Raw genomic sequence first — 16540 nt, 5'->3', positions numbered from 1 at the left:
ACCATTGTTTCATAATTTGCAAGTCAAGTATGGTCGCCACCATTAGGGTGATCCATACCATACAAAACACTTACAAACTACTTATCTTTCGAGATTAAACGGTGCGAAATTGCTAATGAACGTTCCTCCATTAGGGAGGATTACTCACTAAAACAAACGCGATGTAAAACCAACAATGGAGATCGAATGTCTCTTGATTAAAAGCTCATTATTTTTTAAAAAATATGTATTTTGTATAATAATTTTATTCGATATTATAATAATGAAAAATTACAAATTAAAGTTGGTTTAAATAAAAAATCAAGTTTAATTAATTTTCAATTATTATTTAATTCGAAAAATAAATTCGAATAAATATCGAACAAGTTCCATATTATAATAATGAAAAATTACAAATCAAAGTTGGTTTAAATAAAAAATCAACTTTAATTAAATTTCAATTATTATTTAAATTCGAAAAATAAATTCGAATATAATGGAACAAATTTGAAAATATCTTGTTTAAGTTGGTTTTAGAAGAATCTAAAAAAGATCAACTTAAATATCTTTCAAATCAGATTTAATTAAATTAAAATTAAGTTGTAACCACTTAATTTGAAAATATTCCATTTTAAGTTAATATTCGAAAAGATATTAACTTAAAAAATATCTAAAGAATCTTAATAACCAATGCCTAAAATTCCTCAACTTAATTTGAAATTTTAAATCCAAAAGATATTCAGATTTAAGCTGGTTAGTTATAGATAACTAAATGTCAACTTAAATAGGAATATTTAATGAAAAATTTAAATTAAGCTTCAGAAAGAATCTAGATGGTTATAATTCTATATTTAATTAAATACAAGAAAATACATATAGTTTAGCTTAGAACATAAAATTCTTTAAACTATGGTTTTCTTAAATTAATTTCAAAATAAATGAAATTAATTATGTTGCTAATCAATTTTATTAGGTTAAACTAATTTAATTAACCTAGTACAGTTATTCAAATCAGGCAAATGGGCCTTCACAATTGGGGTGGTTCATGTGAGGGGGTGCTGGGTTCAGTATGTCGTACCCACTTCTATGGCTCCCAACTCTCACACAAGGCCCAAAAGAGAGGAATTTAACCTTAAAATGAACAACTGTTATTAATTGAATAGGCCCAAAAACTAAATCGGCCTAAATAAAATCTATCAAGAACTATAACATTTTATTTAGCAACAACAACCTATATGCATCTATAATGAAATTAAACACATAGGCTCACACAGGCACACTTTGGATGGGTCCTATCATGTTGCTAGGTCATACACAGATGAAAGAAGATTGTAAATATACCTGTTGCTCCTAAATTCGCCCAAAATACGTGGACCAGTCGAGAGGGGACACGTGGATCAGATAACTTGTAAACATTTACTAAGTCTTTGTGCGCCACAAGGAAGCGCTGTTAGCATGGGTCCCGGAGGATGCACCCGGAGTACAAGGTACTCCAGGAAGCTTGCATAGCGTAAAGGCTCTCTGGGATATGTCAGGTCTCTCCCGAGCAATCAAGTCGCATTTAATGCTGCATGGGAGGAAGCGTGTTGGGACTGTAACACGCAATAAAGTTTGACGGCACAACCCCCAAACAACAGCGCTACAGTAATGATCACTTAAGTCTAGCGACGGCTACTCTGCGAAGAGTCACGTCAATCACAAGGCAAAAAGGACATTCTTCATAAAAACCCTACAGCACCTAGGGATTTGACCATGCATCACCCATGGTATATTCATTGGAAATGCCCAACTTTATGGATACTTACAGATACATGTGTAAGAACAATTCTAGGGATTACCCCACCAAAACACTATAAATACCCCCTCAAAGCTCATTTAATGGGGTCGAGAATCTTGGTTTGCAAAAGAGCAAGAAGAGAAAATACTCACCAAGAACATTCTCTGTATTTATGAGAAAAATCATTCTCTCAAGTGTGGAATCTGTATTAAATACATCCATTAATAACAAAGACTCGTGGACTAAGGCTCATTAACGCCCCAACCACGTGAAAAATCGTCATCTCACTTTCTTACAGCTCTTTAATATAATCATATTCTAATAGTTGCCGAAAATCTCGGTCAACATTTTGGTGCTTTCATTGAGAGCTGAGGAAAGCTGCTACATAACAAGCATTTGACTTCACAACAATGGTGGAGACGAGAAGTACACGTCATCCTCGCCCTCTAGAAGATGCTCAAGATCCCAATGAGGAAGATGTAGCCTCGAAGCGACGGAAGGAGTCCGAGGAAGAAGAAGAAGAAATAGTTCCCGACGAGAACTACGAGGAAAACCTCGACAAGTATGCCTACGACGGAGGAAGTTACTCGGAGTTGGTGCTCCTAAGACAAAAAGCTATCGATCATGAAGCTGAGATCGAAGCTCAGAAAGCACAAAATCAAAAAATGCAGGAAGTGATGCTAGCCATGCAGAAAGCCATGGAGGCAGCTGGTATTCACGTGCATCCCAAGGCAATGGCCACTGGGCTCGACAGAGAGCCAGCGACGTCCTCGCCTAATTCCCAGCAGCAAAGACCTAGGGAACCTAGCCCTATAAGGCACCCTGCTGAGGAAAATCAAACAAAAAACCCTACTTCTACCCCTGGGCGAAAGAAAAAGGTGCAGGATCCGCGAAGGGTCCGCTCAGATTTCCCTAAGGGAAAGGTCCGCGAGAGGGCAAGCCCCGAAGAGGAGTCTTGGCCCTCGGGATCGAGGGGACCGGAAAAGCGTTTACGTGCACCGGGAACCGGGGGTAGAGGAAGAAGAGGACGAGAGATGTCCTCCCATTGATACGAGAAATCAAATCAATGGGAATCAAGGTGACCTCCGGGATCACCTTGACCAAAAAAGATACGGAGCCCATGGTCTCCTCGGGTGCGCATGGAAGGGATTATGGCAGAACTTGCCATACTTCGAAAAGATATTGCTCGAGTCTCCCGGAGGCAGAAGGGAGACGACTCCGACTCAGACAGTGAGGATCGGGAGCCATGTGCCAAGCATATCCTGGAGGCGGAGCTCCCTAAAAACTTCAAGATGCCCGAAATGGCTGCATATACTGTGAACTCCGACCCCAGCGATCACTTGTCACGGTTCAACCGTGTCATGACAGTCATGCGGGTCAGCAATGACGCCAAATGCCTGTGCTTCCCCTCACTCTGAGCGGATCAGCGGAGGAATGGTTCAAAAAGCTGGAACCAGGATCCGTGGGTTGTTGGAACAAACTCCAAACCAACTTCCGGAGAAAATTTGTCGCCGCCAGGAAGGTTAACTTGGAGGTTAGTGCCTTGACCAACATCAAGCAACTGCCCACCGAGACCTTGAAGAATTACATCAAGAGGTTCCGAGAGGAAGCCTCGAAGACTAAGAAGGTCGACGACGGACAACAGCTTGCGCTTCTCCAAGCAGGAATCCGCACTGGGACTCCCTTCTGGAACGAGTTGCAGCAAGAAGGCGCTGCTAGCCTTCAGGACTTCCAGAAGAGAGTCCAAAAATATATTAACCTCGAAGAAGCCCAGATTGTGGCTTACGGAGGCTATTATCCCACCGGGATAGCGGGATACATGCCAGGAGTGTCGCCCTCGGGTACTGTCCCGACCGCAACTCCACAAGTAAGTTGCATACAGTTCTCCGCCACTCCCGGATACAGCCAGGGCCAAGCTTTGGCACCGGCATCTTCCCATTACGGCAACCCGTCCGGGGTGAATGGACGAACTCCTTCACAGGCTGCCCCGACTGCTAGCTTAACAGGCCCTACCCAGGGGTCGAGGAGCAAAAGGTCCTCCAAGGGCAGCACCCGAACGCGAGAGAAGCGCCAAAAGAAGGGGTACACACCCCAATATACCCAGTACACAGAGCTCACGGACTCCCAGGAACGTGTATATTTTGCCACTAGGCAAAATACGCACTACCGGAGACCACAACCATTGTACAAGGATAGCTCCTGGAGAGATCTGAGTAAAAGATGCGAGTACCATAACGACATTGGTCATAGCACCAATGAGTGTAAGAATCTCAAAGACGAGATTGAAAATCTGATCCGTTTGGGCCACCTCTATGAGTGGATCAAAAATAGGTTGCCCCACCTTAATCCAGGGCAGGTGGCCGGAGGTATGCCTCCGGGAACGCCAGGGGGTACAGCAGGAGTATTGCCTCCCGCTGCTCCCGCAGGCGACACCCAGCATATCCCCGGGCTACTGCCCCGGCCTAATGGACGGGTAGCCATGATCTCCGGAGGTCCCCATATCGGAGGAAACACTCGCAAGGAGCGAAAACGATATGCCGAGGCCGTGAAACACAGTGAGGTGTGGGAGGTTACTCAACTCCCAGCTCAAAGGCCTCGGCTAATGGACCAACCCATAACGTTCACGGAAGAAGACGCCAAGACAGTGCGTTTTCCTCACCACGACCCGCTGGTCATAGAGACCCCCATCGCAAATAAAGTGGTGGCTAGGGTCCTGATTGACAATGGGAGTTCCGTGAACTTGCTCTTCAAGGAAGCCTTCACTGTGATAGGGTTGATCGACCGGGACCTCTCGCCTAGTGGGTCACAGCTCACAGGGTTTAACGGGACGACGCTGATCCCGATGGGAAAAGTCAGACTCCCAGTTACCCTGTGCCCGGATACCCCCCAGAGCACATTTAAGTATTGCACCTTCGTGGTGGTAGACTGTCCAACAGCCTACAACGCGATCCTAGGCCGACCGGCCCTAGTCGACTTTGGTGCGATCACTTCAATCCGACATCTATGCCTAAAGTTCCCTACCCAAGAAGCCGGAGTCGGAACGGTGAGGGGAAATCAGGGGGAGGCCAGGCAGTGTTACAATGTTGCCACCCACCTACCTGTACTCATGGTCCGGGAATCCCCCCAAATAGAGAAGGCTGAAGAGGATGAGCTGGACCCTCGTATAGGGTCCGAAAAGGTCGTGGAACCAATGGAGGACGTCGAAGAAATACCAGTGTGCGACGACGACTCCACTAGAGTACTCCGGATAGGGAAGAGCCTGGACCCGGAGGAAAAAGAAAGAATAGTAAAAACAGTGAAGGGCGCCATCGACATCTTCGCATGGCGCCAAGAAGACATGACTGGCATAAGCCCTCATGTCATCACCCATGTACTCAATGTCAACCCGGACATGCCCCCTGTACAGCAAAAGAGACGCCCGCTCGACTCGGTGAAAGCCGAGGCCTTAGAGAAAGAGGTGGACAAACTCTTGTCCAATGGCATGATCCGCGAAGTATACTATCCGGAATGGCTAGCCAATCCGGTCCTGGTACCCAAGCCAAACGGGACCTGGCGAGTTTGTATAGATTTCACAGATCTAAACAAAGCCTGCCCAAAGGATTTGTTGTTCCCGCTACCCGGATCGACCGGATGGTAGACGCCACGTCGGATTTAAGGACTGTCTTTCATGGACGCCTATGCTGGGTACAACCAAATAAAAATGCATACGGCGTACCAGGAGTGCACTAGCTTCAGGACCGATAAGGGGGTATACTGCTACCTAGTCATGCCTTTCGGACTGAAAAACGCCGGAGCAACCTATCAAAGAATGGTTAACCGGATGTTTAAAAACCTCCTGGGACGAAACATGGAAGTATATGTAGACGACATGCTCGTCAAATCCAAAGCTTGCAACAGTCATGCAAGCGACTTAGAAGAATGTTTCGAAGTCGTCCGGAGATACGGTATGAAGCTCAACCCGAAAAAATACACTTTTGGGGTCAAGTCGGGAAAATTCCTGGGCTTCATAGTCAGCCAAAGGGGAATCGAAGCAAACCCGGAGAAAATCCAAGCTCTCCTAGACATGCCATCCCCCAAAAGCATAAGGACGTGCGAGCTTGGCCAGGAAGGTGGCGACGCGAGCCGCTTTATCTCACGCTCCACGGACAAATGCATACCCTTCTTCAACATACTGAAGAAGTGCCGAAAGTTCGAATGGTCGGATGAATGCGAGGAGGCATTCAAGAGGCTAAAAGATCATATGGCCAAACCTCCCATCCTATCGAAACCCGTCCTTGGAGAAGACTCTTTCCTCTATTTGGCTGTCTCCGAGCACGCGGTCAGCACTGCCCTGGTCCGGGAGGAAGAAAAAACTCAGCACCCCGTGTACTATGTCAGTAAGCGCATGATAGGGGCCGAGACAAGGTACCCGGTCATTGAAAAATTAGTATTCTGCCTCCTGATGGCATCAAGGACGCTGAGACCATACTTCCAAGCCCATCCGATCGAATCTTGACCAATCATCCGCTCGGCAAGTTCTCCAGAAGCCTGAAGCATCCGGAAGACTCCTCAAGTGGGCGATGGAGCTGAGTCAATTCGACTTACATTACGTGCCCCGGATTTCTATAAAAGGCCAAGCCTTGGCAGACTTCATCACCGAATGTAATGAAGCCGAGGCAACAGCCAACACACCGGCACCACCAATCCCCACTTGGAGGGTATTTGTAGACGGAGCTTCTAATGAAAACAGTTCAGGAGCCGGAGTGGCTATGATATCACCTACTGGATTACGGCTCTAGGCAGCACTCCGATTCAACTTCACAGCTTCAAACAATGGAATATGAGGCCCACGATAGCGGGCTAAAATTGGCTAAACGCTGTAGGAGCCAAGAGAGTGGAAGTCTACGGTGACTCTCGAGTGGTCGTAAACCGGGTCTCGGAGAATACCAAACTCGCGGCGAACGGATGGCCGCGTACGTAGCAATAGTCAGAGAAGCTGCTCCACGAGTTCACGGACTATAAAATAGAAAGAATCCCCGAGAGAAGAACGCTCATGCGGACCGTGTCGGCTAAGTTAGCCTCGGACAGTGAGATCGAAGAGCTGGGGGTAGGACCAGTGGAACGCTTGGCAGAGCCAAGCATCAAAATACAAGAGACCACACTAGCGGTTGGGCAAGAACCCAGCTGGATGGTCCCCATCATAAAATACATAACCACAGTGAGTTGCCCCCGAGAGGGAGCCTTTGTCTCGAAAGATTCGATATCGGGCTCATCGTTATGTAATGATGGACCAAATTCTCTACGGGAGAGGACTCGGCATGCCTTATTTAAGGTGTGTATCGGACCACGAAGCTAGAGAAATCATGCCGGGAGGTCCATGAAGGGTTGTGGAGATCATACGGGAGGAACCGGCCTCTCAAAGAAAATATTGAGGCAAGGGTACTTCGGCCAACAATGAAAAAAGATTGTATAGACTATGTCCAAAAGTGTGACTCGTGCCAAAGGTACGCGAACATACCGAGAGCTCCTCCAAATGAGATCACTTTGATGACCAGGCCACGGCCCTTCGCGGTGCAGGGGAATAGATCTCATCGGGTCTCTACCTACGGGAAAGGGAGGGGTAAAGTATGCAATAGTAGTCGTGGACTACTTTACAAAGTGGACAGAGGTCGAGCCTATGAAGACCATAACTGCTAAAAAAGCATTAGACTTTGTTATCAAAAACATAGTGTGTCGATACGGCTTGCCTCATAAGATACTCTCAGATAATGAAAAGCAATTTGACTGCGAAGAATTCATCGACTTTTGCAACCAACATGAAGTGGTAAAAAGCTTCTCGCGGTAGCCCGGCCTCAAACAAACGGCCGGGCGGAAGCGGTCAATAAAATCCTAAAGGTCACTTTTAAAAGAAGCCACCGTAAAAATAACGGCACCGAAGAATTGCCAAGGGTATTGTGGGCCTACCGGACCACCCCCAGAACCACAACCGATCACTCGCCGTTCTCAATGGCGTACGGTTGTGAAGCAATGGTCCCGGTGGAAACATTATTCCCATCCCACAGGAGGACGACTTACGATCCGGCCACCAATCGAGCCTTGCTCCAAGAGGCTTTGGATCAAGTCGAAGAACTCCGGGATGAGTCTCAAATACGGATGGTGCTTATCAAAAGGAAAGTGACCAAGTATTTTAACTCCAAGGTTAAAAGCGAGAAAATTCGCTATTGGGGATATGGTCCTAAGAAGGATTTTTCCAGCCACCCAAGAACCCGGAGTGGGGGTACTTGGACCAAATTGGGAAGGACCATATGAGATCGAGGACGAGATCGGTTCTGGCACTTACAAACTAAAAAGAATGGACGGAACCACCGTCCCAAGAGCCTGGAATGCCGATCACCTCAGAAAATATTACCAGTAGCGAATTAAACTTAGATTTTATTCAAAGGGTTTGTACCGTCCAAATGTATACCTCCTCTATATTAAAAATAAAACTGAGTGCCTTAAAAACAAAGTTTCTATGCCACTCAGGGGGGTACTAGGGTATACCGCACGGACAAACAAAAACAAACTAAGTAAAATATCCTGACCCAAAGGGCAGGTCAAAAAGTATGCACAAAAATAAGAAGCATAAATATAAAAACCACGGAACGAGGGCGAGGTTAAAAAATATAAGTGTGACAAATAAAGATCGCATAAAAAAATATCCTAGCCCAAAGGGGCGGGTCATATACATATGAACGGCCGGGGCAGAACCTTAAAATATAATTGTCTCCCCTTCAAATGAAAGCTGCTACCTATATGTAAATTGTTCTAAGGCAGCAGCAAATATGTACAAACAAAAAAAAAAAAGAGTTATAAAAGAAATGGATAAAATCTGGGTCAATAATACGACAGCTCAGTCGGCCCGCGGAGGAAGACGAGGTCCAATCCGTGCCTCAAGCGCGGCATCAAGCTTCTTCTTCTTTTCCCGAAATTTGGCAATCATCTCCTCGGGTTTGGGATAAAAAGTAAGCTTGATACTTTGATCATTGGTGGCCCAAGCCATATAGACACCGTCATCGAAGCGCTTCGGGCAGGCGCGAGAAACGGGAGAAAGGAGCTCGGCCCTCTTGGCCTTCCTGGTGGATTGTTCTTTGAAATCCCTAAGCTCCTTCAACTCCGCAGCTAGAGCGGCCTTGGACTCAATGTCCGACTGGTGAGTTTCCTCTAAAGATCTCACCTTCGCGACCATTTCATCCAAAGCCTCCCTGGCCTCCCGGAGATCTCGCCTGGCCTTCTCAGCAGCCTCGGTTTGAGCCCTTAGTTCCTCCTGATGATGGGCCTCCATCCTGTCCCTCCGCTGAGCCTCATCCCGAATCATGGCCTCCGCCTGAGCCTCCCTCCGTTTGGCCTCCTCTTCCTTGGCCTTGGCCGCGGCCTCCTGGCGTTCGGCAGCCTCCTGGTAGATCTGCCTCTCCGCTGTGAGGTCCTGGAGGACCTTCCTGACATCATTCATGTCCCCAAAGTCGGACAGAGTGAAGCCATGGTTTATAATGTTCTTGGAGAGGCAGCCAGCCTCAGCAGCAAGCTGAACCATAACGAAAGGATAAGGAGGAATTTCTCAAAGGAGAAAGCAAAATACAAACAATAGAAGGAAACGAAAAAATTACAAAATACTTACCACCGTAAGAGAATGGCTAAGGTCCTGGACCTGGAAGATGGAGTTTAGGGAAGCGCAAGTGGCAAACTGCTTAGGCGCGCAACGGGTGAGCTGAGAAGCGAACTCGCCGGTCATCTCCGCGGCAAAAGGAGGCAAGGTAGGCCCTAGGAAGCGACGGAACCAGTCCGATAAGGGGTCCAGATTAAGGTCCCACAGATCCTGGTATTCCGGGTGGTTGATGCTCGCCTCAACCTCGGCTCGCAGAATCCTCCTAAGGGCCTCCACTTCGGCATACCCCCGGGAGTACTCGTCCATAGTATAGTTGTGTTTGGCTATGCGAAGCTCCTGCCTCACCTCGTCCCCCGGAATCGGGGTAAGCTCGATGTGAGGAGGAGCAGGATTTTCCTCCATCGGGGAGACCCCGCCGTCTAGGCCATGGGCAGGAGTGTCGGCTCTCCGAGGCCTCTTCGGCTCATCCTGGGCAATCATCTTGCCCTTACGCTTGCAAATCAGAGCCACTTCAGGCTCCTCCTCGTCCTCCTCTACTACCTCCGGAAGGGTTTGAGGCTCTCCTGCACCCTCAGCGGCTTCCTCAGAAGTCCCACCCTTTCCCTTGGCCTTCTCCCGGAAGCACCTCCTCGTCATCCACTAAGTCAATAGTGTCAGGGGGAGCGCTGGAAGAAACCTTCAATGAAGGTGCCGGGGGAGAGGAGGTAAAGGCCGGGGGAGCCACGGGAGTATGAACTCCAGCAAGCTGGTCCAAGATGGCATCCATAGAGATACCTGATTCACAAAATAAGCAAGTGTTAGAAGACCGTTAGGAACCGCTTATACAAGACATAACAAATAAGCTACTCCTACCCGAACTTCCTAATTCGGCCCTAGCAAAGTCCTGTACTTTAATGCTGGCGGCGTCATCTCCGAGATAACCGTCCGAGGGCCGAAACCAGTGGACGTTATGTAAGCCGATGGACCTAAGGGAATAGGTTCGGAGGGCGGAACCCCATCCGGGACCGACCTAGGTAATCTCCTAAGTTCGAAAAATAAAATTCCTTCAAACGATCCCCCCACCGGGTCAACGGCATCTTAAATCTACGAAGACGCTCGTCGAACCCTACGGGCCTATGACTGGTGTATTCATCAACGGAAGGAACATAGCGAATTATCAAGGGAGACTTACCGCCGGCACCGGAGGTGCTAGCACCGGGAGCACCCGAGTTTGGTTCGGGGGCCGAAGGCTGTGGCCGGGAAGTTTGCTTCTCGGAAGAATCTTCAATACGAAGGGGCCTCCCGGCAGGACGATCCCCAATCTCTTCTTGAAGTATCTTGTCAAAAAATTTAGCTTCGGACTTCCCGGCAATGGCTTGGCTCCTTCGCACCACCGGACTCCCCACGCGAAGTCCTCTCCCAGAGGCAGCCTGGGCCTTAGAGTATGCTTTCTCCTGGGCCTTCCGGTAGAGATAATCTTGGTACTTCTTCTCTGCCGTGGCAATAAGCTCATCCCGGAAGGCCTTCTCCGCAACCGACGCCCTCACATTGGGGCAGATGACTCGTGAGAGGTTGGAGTCATCCACGGATTGGTGAGAAAGGATAAGTTTAGCCTTCCTACAATTCTCCGTGGTGACTAGACCCCCGACATCAAGATCGGCGCGGTCATAGGAGGCAAAGGCTTGGGCCCTTCGAAGGAAAGCCTGAGTGGGAAGCGTCCGTTGGTAAGGTGGGATCCGCACCCACTCCGTGAGAAGCTCCGGGTGGTCCACGGCCCTGAACCCGGAAGAGAAGAAAAAGCGGTGGCGGTACTCCTTAACGTGAGTCTGCCGGTTATACGGAACCACCCCCTCGTTAGCAGGGTGGATCCGGAACCCATAAAAACCATCCTTAAGTTTGTCCCCTTTCTTGGGGACGGATACAAGTTCATAAAAATATAAAATTTCTGCCGGGCTAGGAGACCCCCAGCCACGGGCGGTGTAAAAAATAAATAAGCCTGAGAGCAGGCGGTAGAACGAGGAATGAGTTGGTATGGCGCAAGGCCGACAAATACAAGGAAATTAACAAAGTAATCTTGGAGCGGGAGCATGGCACCGGCCATCAAATGGGTCTGACTCCAAGCCCCGAAGCCGTCATAGTTATGATTAGGCATCTCCGAGTCGCGAGGAGGCCGGTGATAGGTCCCTGAGGTGGAGGGTTTGATCCCAGCAACATCAATAATGTTCTCCAGCTGGTGAGGACAAGTCAAGGTGGATCGAAGCTCGGCCGCTTCCCAACCAGTCGCACGGGATTTATACCCCTCCTGGGCAACGGGTCCCAGAGAAACCTCCTCCAGCGTGGCCATATCTTTTCCTTTCTTCTTCGAAGATTTTGAGCCAGAAGCAGACATTTTGTGTTCTGAGAAAAACAAAAAAGGGAAAAGAAGATTCCAGCAGTTAGGTCCCATACCAAACCCTAAGACAAGAAAAAGGGAGTGGGGGTCCCCTAACCGCTGGAAAGAGGCCCCCTCCGGACACGTGTCACATGGGAAACCCTAGAGAAATTCCCTGAACAAGGGTCGGGTGCAGTGTAATCGCAGAAAGTGGTTTTACAACACAAAAAAAAAAGAAAAAAAAAAGGGAGAAAAACCATTCTACGTCTCAAGCAACTGTTGAACGAAGAACACATGGTTCTCTTCAACGAAGCTGTGCGATTATAACGAAGGCGTGATAATGGCGGTTCTACAACTAAAGTAGTAAACATAAAGCAAAACACTTAAAGAACCCAAAACATTCACACACTCAGAACTCAAAATACGAACCCAGAAAGCGAACGAAGTAAATGAAAGCATGTTAATCTAAGGATGCAAGAAACTTACAGTAGATCGCTGAACTGGGGGTACTGAATGTGGACAAGTGAAAGTTGAGAACTGGCGAAGGCAAACACTGGAAAACTGAAAAAAGTGTCTAAGTGCTAAGACAGTTCGTGCTACTTTGGGGAATTTTCTCTCTAGGAAATTCGAGCAGAAAAGGCAAGGGATGGAAAGTAACCGAAATGAAGGGAAAGTGGTGGCTTTTATAGGCAAAAACGCATCAGGAACAGGCGTCATCACCTACCAATCGCACGGTGGGGGAGACGCACGATTCGAATTCCCGAAAAACAACGGATCAGATCAATCTGCCATAAGGGCGGTGGAAACGTTTGAGTATCCGTCTGACACCATTAATGCGCCGCATCAATCATAGGGCGTGAAACGAATCGACCTCTGCAAAAGCGAATCGCTGCATTTAATGCCATTATTAGACGCACCTCCACGCGCCCCAAGCTCGTGTCAGAAGACCGAGGAGGCGGCCGGAGACATTCCTGCAAAAAGCAAATCACTGCATTAAATGACATCATTAAATTTGCCCCCACGCGCTCGAGGCTTGAGCCAGGGAAACGAGGAGTCGACCGGAGACACTTGAACAAGCCTTGGTTTATTTTTATTAAGTAAACAAGGCTTGGGGGGTAAATGTTGCTCCTAAATTCGCCCAAAATACGTGGACCAGTCCAGAGGGGACACGTGGATCAGATAACTTGTAAACATTTACTAAGTCTTTGTGCGCCACAAGGAAGCGCTGTTAGCATGGGTCCCGGAGGATGCACCCGGGGTACAAGGTACTCCAGGAAGCTTGCATAGCGTAAAGGCTCTCCGGGATATGTCAGGTCTCTCCCGAGCAATCAAGTCGCATTTAATGCTGCATGGGAGGAAGCGTGTTGGGACTGTAACACGCAATAAAGTCTGACGGCACAACCCCCAAACAACAGCGCTACAGTAATGATCACTTAAGTCTAGCGACGGCTACTCTGCGAAGAGTCACGTCAATCACAAGGCAAAAAGGACATTCTTCATAAAAACCCTACAGCACCTAGGGATTTGACCATGCATCACCCATGGTATATTCATTGGAAATGCCCAAGTTTATGGATACTTACAGATACATGTGTAAGAACAATTCTAGGGATTACCCCACCAAAACACTATAAATATCCCCTCAAAGCTCATTTAATGGGGTCGAGAATCTTGGTTTGCAAAAGAGCAAGAAGAGAAAATACTCACCAAGAACATTCTCTGTATTTATGAGAAAAATCATTCTCTCAAGTGTGGAATCTGTATTAAATACATCCATTAATAACAAAGACTCGTGGACTAAGGCTCATTAACGCCCCAACCACGTGAAAAATCGTCATCTCACTTTCTTACAGCTCTTTAATATAATCATATTCTAATAGTTGCTGAAAATCTCGGTCAACAATACCTGTTACAAATTATTTACTTGACCAAGGGAACCATGAGTTAAAATCAGATCATTGGATCTGTCAACAAGTTAACCATGACTATTTGCAATCAAGCAATAATAGGTTTTAAAAACTTACAAACAAGCTAAAACATATACTCCTGCAACAAGATTAGCTTGATAGGTGGATGTAGGATTTATTTAATTTTAAATAAATAATTTCGAAAAATAATTAATTAAATAAATAAAAAAAATTATTTTCGAAAATTTAAAAATTTAAAAAATTTTGAAAAAAAAAATTAAAATTAAACCTACAATTCTGAAAAATTAGGTTTCAACCAACCTAAATATCATTTCAAAATTTGCTAACTACTTATAAAAAATTTAATGTTATTTTATAAATAAAAATTAAATAAAAAATTAAAAAAAGATAAATGAATATCTTTTTTAGATTTTAAATGTAATTTAAATAAATAAAATAATAAAATTTAAAAGTTAGCAAAATATCTTACATCTATTTAAAATTACATGATTATTGTTATCTTATTTTAAATTTAAATAAGGTCAAATTATTAAAAAAAATTTAAATTTAAAAAATATAAATCTGACCTTAAATTTAAAAATAAGATAAGATATAATCAAATTTAAAAATAAGATAGATAATTAAGCAAAAAAGATAAATATTTACTATTTTTCAAATTCAAATTACACTAATATCATGAATTAAATTTAAAAAATTATTAATTAATTTAATTATGATAATTAGAATTGAATTAGGAATAGTAAATGTATAAATACAGAACTACACAAAAAATCGGAAGTTAAATCCATGAAAAAGCATGAAAAAACGAAGAAAAACGAAAAAATTGCGAGCTGTACGGACGGGATGCTGTGCATACCCGTCCGCGCGTGCATAGGGGTGATTTGGGCGAGCAACCTCGGGGGCAAGGGGATTTGCATGAAATCCGCGCGCGCAGGAGGTGTGCTGCTCAACCCCGATTTTTTTCGAAACTTCAAAAAATCATAACTAATTCAATTTAAATCGAAATTGAGTTCTGTAAAAAAATAACTTGCTTAACTTTTCCCATACTATCCAATAAAAATAATTTCAGAAACAGATATTCAATTATTTTTCACGAAAATTCACAAACATCAATCAATCATCAAATAACACTCAATACAACATGATACCATCCAAAACATCAAACAATCATTTTAAAGTCCAAATTACTTGCAAGAAAATCAATTACCATGGCTCTGAGGCCAGTTGTTGGAAATTATTTTACCAAGATCTTAGATCTACTCACAAGTATGTTGATTAACACCCTAAATATGAACTTTCTAAAACGATGAAATAAACACATATAAAGTTTAGGAAACCTTACATTGGGTGCAGCGGAATTAAATGACTCCTTCCGTTAAGATCTCTAACCCTTCTATCCTTTCTATCGCAGAGTATTATCAAGATCTGAACCTGGATGTCTTTCTCTGAATCTTTGATGCTGAAACTCCTTTTGCTGAAAATCTTTCTTCACGATCTTCCTCACTATGATTGAGGTATTGCTTGCTGTGTGTGGGCACTACTCTAATCGCTAAGGGTTTCGAAATATTAAGGAAGAAGAGAGAGAGAGAGAGAGAGAGAGAGAGAGAGAGAGAGAGAGAGAGAGAGAGAGAGAGAGAGAGTGGGCGGCCAAAGGTAGAGAGAGAGGCTCAGTTTTTTTCTGAATGAAAAGTGTAATTTTCCTAAAGCCTTTACTATCTATTTATAGCATTCCACTAGGGTTAGTTTGAATTATTTGGCATTAAAATAATGAAAATATCAGAGGATAATACCTAAAAAAGTGGCCGGCCATGGCAGATTGGATTTGGGCCTCACTTTTTGCAATTTTGCAGTTTTATCACTTTTGCATCTGATTTTCTCAAAAACGCCAATTTTCAAATTCAACCATTTAAATGCCAATTCTAACTATTTAATAACTATAAATAATTATTAAATAATATTGTCATTTATCATATTTATTAATTGAACCATACAAAGTATCATAATTAACAAATATGCCCCTAATAACTCTTTCTTTACAATGTCGCCCTTACTTAGTGAAAAATTCACAAATAGACATAGTCTAACTTGAGAATTATAATTGATTAATCAAAACCAATTACATGAGTCTTACAAGCAATATTATCTCAACTAGTGTGGGGACCATGGGTCTATATAACCGAGCTTCCAATAAGTAGATCAAGAATCTATTACTTAAATTCTCTAACTTATTAATTCTTCGTTGAATCCACGCATAGAACTTAGAATTGCACTCTCAGTATATAGAATGCTCTATATGTTCCACCATATAGACACATCATTAGTTATCCATTGTTATAATCCTAATTTGATCAATGATCCTTTATATGAATGATCTACACTGTAAAGGGATTAGATTACCGTTACACCCTACTATGTATTTTATCCTTAAAACACTTGACCCCGTATAAATGATATTTCAGCTTATGTGAAATGAGTACTCCACCATTTATGTTCGTTTGGTCAAGCTTGAAGGAGATCATCCTTTGCTTACTATTCGCCAGATAGAAGCTATAGATTCCATGTTTATGTTAGCGCTCCCACTCAATTTCACTACCGTGTTCCCAAAATATACGTATCACCCTTACATAAAAGTAGGCTTAACTAACAAATCAAAGAACACGTATAGCCTTTCAATATTGAGCCTAATCATAACAGGATTAAGAACATTTGATCTAGGATCAACTAGGCGATATTGTCTTGAATAGATTTTACGGTAAGTTTAATAAATCTAAGTCAAAGTTCAATATTGGTCCCTTCCGATGCATACTCCATGCATCCAACCTGAGCTTTACTTTAACCAATGTTCTGGAAAGAACATAGCATTTCTCCAAATGCAAGTAAAC

The sequence above is a fragment of the Cannabis sativa genome, chromosome 5, assembly GCF_029168945.1.
Source record: "Cannabis sativa cultivar Pink pepper isolate KNU-18-1 chromosome 5, ASM2916894v1, whole genome shotgun sequence".
Lineage (NCBI taxonomy): Eukaryota > Viridiplantae > Streptophyta > Magnoliopsida > Rosales > Cannabaceae > Cannabis > Cannabis sativa.
The sequence above is the reverse complement of the archived record's forward strand: the minus strand, read 5'-3'. Positions refer to the sequence as shown.